The sequence below is a fragment of the Chenopodium quinoa genome, unplaced genomic scaffold (genome assembly GCF_001683475.1).
Source record: "Chenopodium quinoa cultivar QQ74 unplaced genomic scaffold, ASM168347v1, whole genome shotgun sequence".
In the NCBI taxonomy this organism is placed as follows: Eukaryota; Viridiplantae; Streptophyta; class Magnoliopsida; order Caryophyllales; family Amaranthaceae; genus Chenopodium; species Chenopodium quinoa.
The window spans coordinates 1441212-1447211 of record NW_018742441.1 but is presented as its reverse complement, the minus strand read 5'-3'; positions in this window follow the sequence as shown (position 1 = coordinate 1447211).

Below are 6000 nucleotides of genomic sequence, written 5' to 3'. Positions count from 1 at the left end.
GCACAATATCTTTAAGAGGCCTTTTGCCTTTATCTTTGGCACCGGCCGCCTGACTTCCCGTAGGAGGTGCTCTGCGAGGGGGCAGGTCGGACGGTTCATTAATTGAAACCCCCGTTCTTGGTCTGTCCGACCTGCCATATCGGAGATAGAGTTCTGAGGGAGTTGGGACGGACGTATCAGCGTCCGCCCGAGAAGAATAAGGAGGCCCTTCATAGAGTAGCAACTCGGCCCCATCCATGACCGAGCTGGCATATTGGGGGAACCTCAACCCCGGAGTTCGCCCGGACGTTCCCCCCGCAGTAGAAGCGCCTTGAGTTCTTTGGCGCTCCTCGAACGAGGAAGTTACTTCCACGACCAAGCAGTAAGTGCCCGTGGAAGTGGTCGTAGGAGTGGTAGAAGGGGTCTTTAAGTCAACATTATTGGGGTCATAGGGAGGCCTAGGATTTACCAGACTTCCGTCTGGATTTCTGGCCGCATGACGATCGTGCGTCTGCATCGTCCGTGCCATGTTCGACTGCAGGGACAGAGAAGAATGGGTGGATGTGAGTTGGTACGCACTAGAAATGGACCCACTCCATGAAGGAGACAACTCGTCTCCGTCCACTCTAGACTCCTCAGTCCCAGGCAAACGGCCGGCCTCATGAAGAGAAACGGACGAAGCCGAGTGTTGAGCCAGCTTTTAAATAAACAAAGAAATAAAAATGCAAGGAAAAGAAAACAGGCGGCCTACCTTTGTACGTGTTGAAAACTTGGAAGCCTTGAAGATTGATCGGAAAACTCAACAAATGTTCCCGGAAAACTCAAACGCACGGCGGAGCTCTTGAAGATTCAAGGGAAAACACACTTTCTCTCTCTAAAAGCTCTGACTTCTCTCTAGAAAATGTAAAGTTCCAAAGTGCCAAAATGAAGTCAAAACCCTTGTATATATAGGGAAAATTTATGAGGGTAAGAGAGTAAATTCATCTTTCCCGCCTAACACAGCTGAACGGTTACAATTTGAAAATGTGACCTAGAATTTGGAGGGACAAGGAGCAACTCCGTTAAATTAGGCGGAATAGAGGATGACCTAATAAACGGCGCGTCCAAAGGGAAGTTGGCAGAGCTAAAAGCTCTCTCCGCAGTGGTAAGACGGCCGCATCTCCCAAAAGCAAGACGGCCTATCTTCGTCCAGGGAAGTTGGCGGAGCTAAAGCCCTCTCCGCGATGGCAAGACGGCTGCATCTCCCAAAAGCAAGACGGCCTATCTTCGTCCAGGGAAGTTGGCAGAGCTAAAGCCCTATCCACGATGGCAAGACGACCGCATCTCCCAAAAGAAAGGCGGCCTTCTCCGTCCGCGCCATTTGTATATACAGGCGTTCGCTCTAAAATTGTCAGGCAGACGGAAAACTGACAAAACCATAATACACTTGTACGCACCAAGGCTATTTGAGGTCAGAGGAGTCGGCCTGTAAGCGTACGAGCCATTCCCTCTGAGGGGCAAATGTTGTGGGTAAAAATACCCCGTATACGTGGACAAATCCCATAGTGACACGTGGCCCAGTTATAGGGTGACACGTGTCACCACGGGAAGATGCCACGTAATTCAGAGCCCTTAAGGCCGCAGGCCAGTCTCGTCACGACACGTGGCCCAGTCAGAGGGTGACACGTGTCGTCATGAGAAGATGCCATGTGTTAAGGGCATTAGTTTCCTTAATAATCAACATACCCTAACAACGTTAGGGCCCAAATCCCGAGAGATATCAATGAAAGCCGCAAAGCGGCGCCCCCAGTGTAGCACGTGGCATTCACTGATTGCGCAGCCAATCACGTCACGCAGATCTAGGGTATAAACCCTAGAGAGGGGCACGAGTCCCACCCCTATAAATACCCCAATCATTTATGATGGGAGGGGGATTTAGACATTTACAAACAACAGAGCATTAAATAGCTCCACCTTCTCTCTACTTTCTCTCTCTAGCCTTTTCCGTTCTGATCACTGACTTGATCGTCGGAGGCAAATATTTCGTTGATCGGAGTATTCGTTGTTTTGTAGGTTGGACCGTCTCGTTGCCTGAAGAGCGTGACCAGTATCCCAGGAAATCCAAAAAACACCCGAAACAGTTTCCAACCCGAAACTGTTTAAACCAGGATAATAACCGTTTACACCGAACCGTTAACAAACCACAACCCGTCTGCACCGAACCATTTATTACCCGGACTGTTTACAACCCGAACCGATTTAAAACTGCTCAAGAATAAACTGAAACCGAATCGAACCGATAATTATTTAAATCGAACTGAAACCGACCCGTGAGACACTTAAACCGATTTCAAACCGACCCGATTTGATACCGACTCAATTTGATACCGAACTAATTTCAAACCGAACTGAACCCGAACTGTCAAACCGTTTTGACAGTAATGACTATGCACATGTTTTTTTTTTTGAAAATATTTATATACCAATTTTTTTTAAAAAATATTTTTTCTAAAGCAAGCCAAGTTATTTTAAAATGATATAAAAAAAAAATGATATCAACAACACAATATATAAAAGAAAAATGAAAAAATTTACTTATTACCACTGTGCGACACACGGGTACTATACTAGTTTATAACCAAATCTTATGTCCGACCATCATGTCTATTGCCTAAAGTATTATCATACCATAATTTAAAAATTAAAATTATTTATAAATAGATGGCTAAGCACCTTAAAATATATCTTTTTATATTATAGACAAATATAAAAAATTGTGAATGAATTTAACACTGACAAATGTGATGAAATGACCAGTATTACAATTATAATCAAAGAAACTGAAAAATTATAGTACTTTAAATTTTGTACATCTAAACATAGTCACGAGAAATCTTGTTATATTTGTCATGATTTGATTTATATGTAGTCCTAAATATATTTTCTGCAATATATATATATATATATATATATATATATATATATATATATATATGTATATGTATCGTGCCACCCACGCTAATTTTTAGTATTATTAACAATTCAACATTCTACACTATTTTAGTTATAAATTGTCTAATATTATTGTGAAATAAACTACCAAAATATTTATTGAAACAACCTTTCTTTTTGTTATAAATTCTAATTGAATATCGATATGTTTTTTTTTCAGCACGTTTCTGCACGGTGCTGTAAGGTACCATATCAGTAACCCTTCTGGTAACCCCTCAAGTAACCCCATTGAAGTAATTTCTCTAGTAACTCCCTAGACAAAGTAACTCCTGACTGACTTATTAACCCCTGATTGACCTTGTAACCCCCGACCTAGTAACCCCTGACCGACCTATTAACCCCTAACCTAGTAACCCCTACTAACCCCAAGTAACCCCTAACCTAGTAACCCCAAGTAACCCCTAACCGACCTAGTAACCTCTAACCAAGTAACCCCTAACCGACTTAGTAACCCTTTACCTAGTAACCCCTAACCGACCTAGTAACCCCCTACCTAGTAATCCCTAACCGACCTAATAACCCTTAGTAACCCCCTACCTAGTAACCCCTAACCGACCTAGTAACTCCTGACCAATCTAGTAACCCCTAATAGCCCCCGACCTAGTAACCATTAACCCACACCCAAACCCACCGTAACCACCACCGACACCAACCTTTCTCAACTGCCGTCCTCAAAACCTTAAACTCTACCACACCACCACCAATTCCCGTACCACTAAAAACCATTAAAATTGTTAAATAAAAAATTAAATCGAACAAATAACTCAAAATAAATATTGGCTTCGAATTTCACTTGAAATATGTCTTAAAAGGCCAAATTCATCCATAAAAACTCTAAATCTAGAGTTTTCATGGCTAAATTTGGCCTTAAAACCTCTAGCTTGTTTTTCGACAATGGGGTACGAGGAGCTTCCTTACCCTCTACCACCGTTGCTCCATTAACTTGTTTAATTTGAGTGGGCTAACTAGAGAAGATGAAAATAGGAGAGAGAAAGAGGAGAGAGGGGAGAAAGAAGAGAGTTCATGAAATGAGTGTTTTAGGTGGGAAGAAGGAAATAGGAAAGAGAATGGGAGATAGAGAAGAGAGAGAAAACCTTTAGCTAGTTTTTCGGCAACGGAGTACAAGGAGCTTCCTTACCCCCTACGACCGCTGCTCCATTTAACTTGTTTAATTTGAGTGGGCTCACGCACTAGAGAAGATGAAAATAGGAGAGAGAAAGAGGAGAGAGAAAGAGCAGAGAAAGAAGAGAGTTCATGAAAGGAGTGTTTTAGGTGGGAAGAAGAAAATAGGAAAGAGAATGGGAGATAGAGAAGAGAGAGAAAAAAATAAAAAAATATTATATTGCGGCTGGTCGTACGGTGCGGCGAGCCGCATATGAAACTTTGTGTTTTTTTTAAACATGAATATAGGTATGTTTTATGTTTTGGCAATATCTTATACAAATATTAAAAAAAAAATTATTAGTAATCAATCAATATATCATGCAGTAACTAGTTAATGTTTATTACTCGTATGTGGTTATTAATAGATGATTAAGGTAATTAGCTTGGAAAAATAATTTATAATAATCTTTTATTATTATTATGGATTGTATTATAATCTATGCTATTTTTCCTAGTGTTGTGCTTGATTTTTTAATTCTTTCTAAAAGTAAAGATTTCCATAATAATTAACTTTTTAAAATTAAAGTATGGTAATTGACCTAGTAGTCAATTTTTTTTTTACCTCGTTAAAACTTTACTTATTTAGTGTTTTCCAAAAAAAAAAAAAAAAAAAAAAAAAAAAACTTAAAGACACACCAGGAGAAGTCACGTGTCATTGTTGATGTGTCTTTAAGTTATTGACTAGATTAACCCCGTGCGATGCACGATTTTAAATAAAAATTGAATATAGACTTTTAACACGTATGGAAAGAAAATAACTTCCTCATTTTCCTAACTAATTTCTAATTATATATGAATATGCAATTTTCAAAAGTGCATAATTTTCATTTTTAATTAAAAAATTTCTTTTAAATTATATTATTAATTATTGTTAACAACTCGTAAATTACTAAATAAGCATAATGTATTTTGAAAACCCAAAATTCAAAATTTGAAATTCAAATGGAATATATTTTCAAATTTATGTTAAATAGGGCAGTTTAAAAAGGAAAAAAAATGACATTATTATTACATATTGGAGGGAAAAAAGTAAATAAAAAAGTGACACGTAGACACTGATAACATCAGAGGTTGTTATTTTAGTATATACTTGTATATATAGATTGAAGTTATTGATGATTGATAAATCACATTATTGCATTGAAAATTGGAAAAAAAAAACAATTTGAAAAAAATAAAATAAAAAATTGAGGGAGTGGAATAATTTAGAATCATATTTGGGCAAAATTTTCAAAAAGTAGCTTGACTTTGCTCAAGTTTGTGACTAAGTACCTTGTTGGATATTTTTTGTCTAACTTGTACCTTTAATTTTAAGAAATTATTATCAGAGCACCATAAGCCACTTTTCAGCCAAATACTATCTCCATTTCTTATTATATATATGCTTTGATCCTGTCCCAAATTTGTTACGGCATTGCCCCTCGACATATAACGGTCTCAAGCAAATCCTTTGAAATAGTACCGTATATCCAATTTTTGACAATTGAATCAAGTCTCTTCCACATGTCATTAGAGAGATCCATCGGTTTCTTGATTTTTGTATCAATGTGATCAAGAACATTATAGGCATGACAATGACATTCAAATAACTCAACCCAATTTGCGTATTGAACCTTCCGTTCAAGGATAAGAGGGATTGCATTTTTTATGTTGTTTACCCCGAGAGTAGGATGAAACTCATAGGAAGAGGACGAGGAGTCTCCGTCCTTGGTTATGCTGCTGGCCGAATTTTAGGGTTGCTGCGGGAAGAAGAGGGTGGCGGCTAGGGCTTAGGAAAATAAAAAAAAAAAATAAAAAATTGCGGAAGCTAGGATCGTAACCTAGGTTGTGATACCATGTTAGATAATATGAAACTCTTTGGATTGA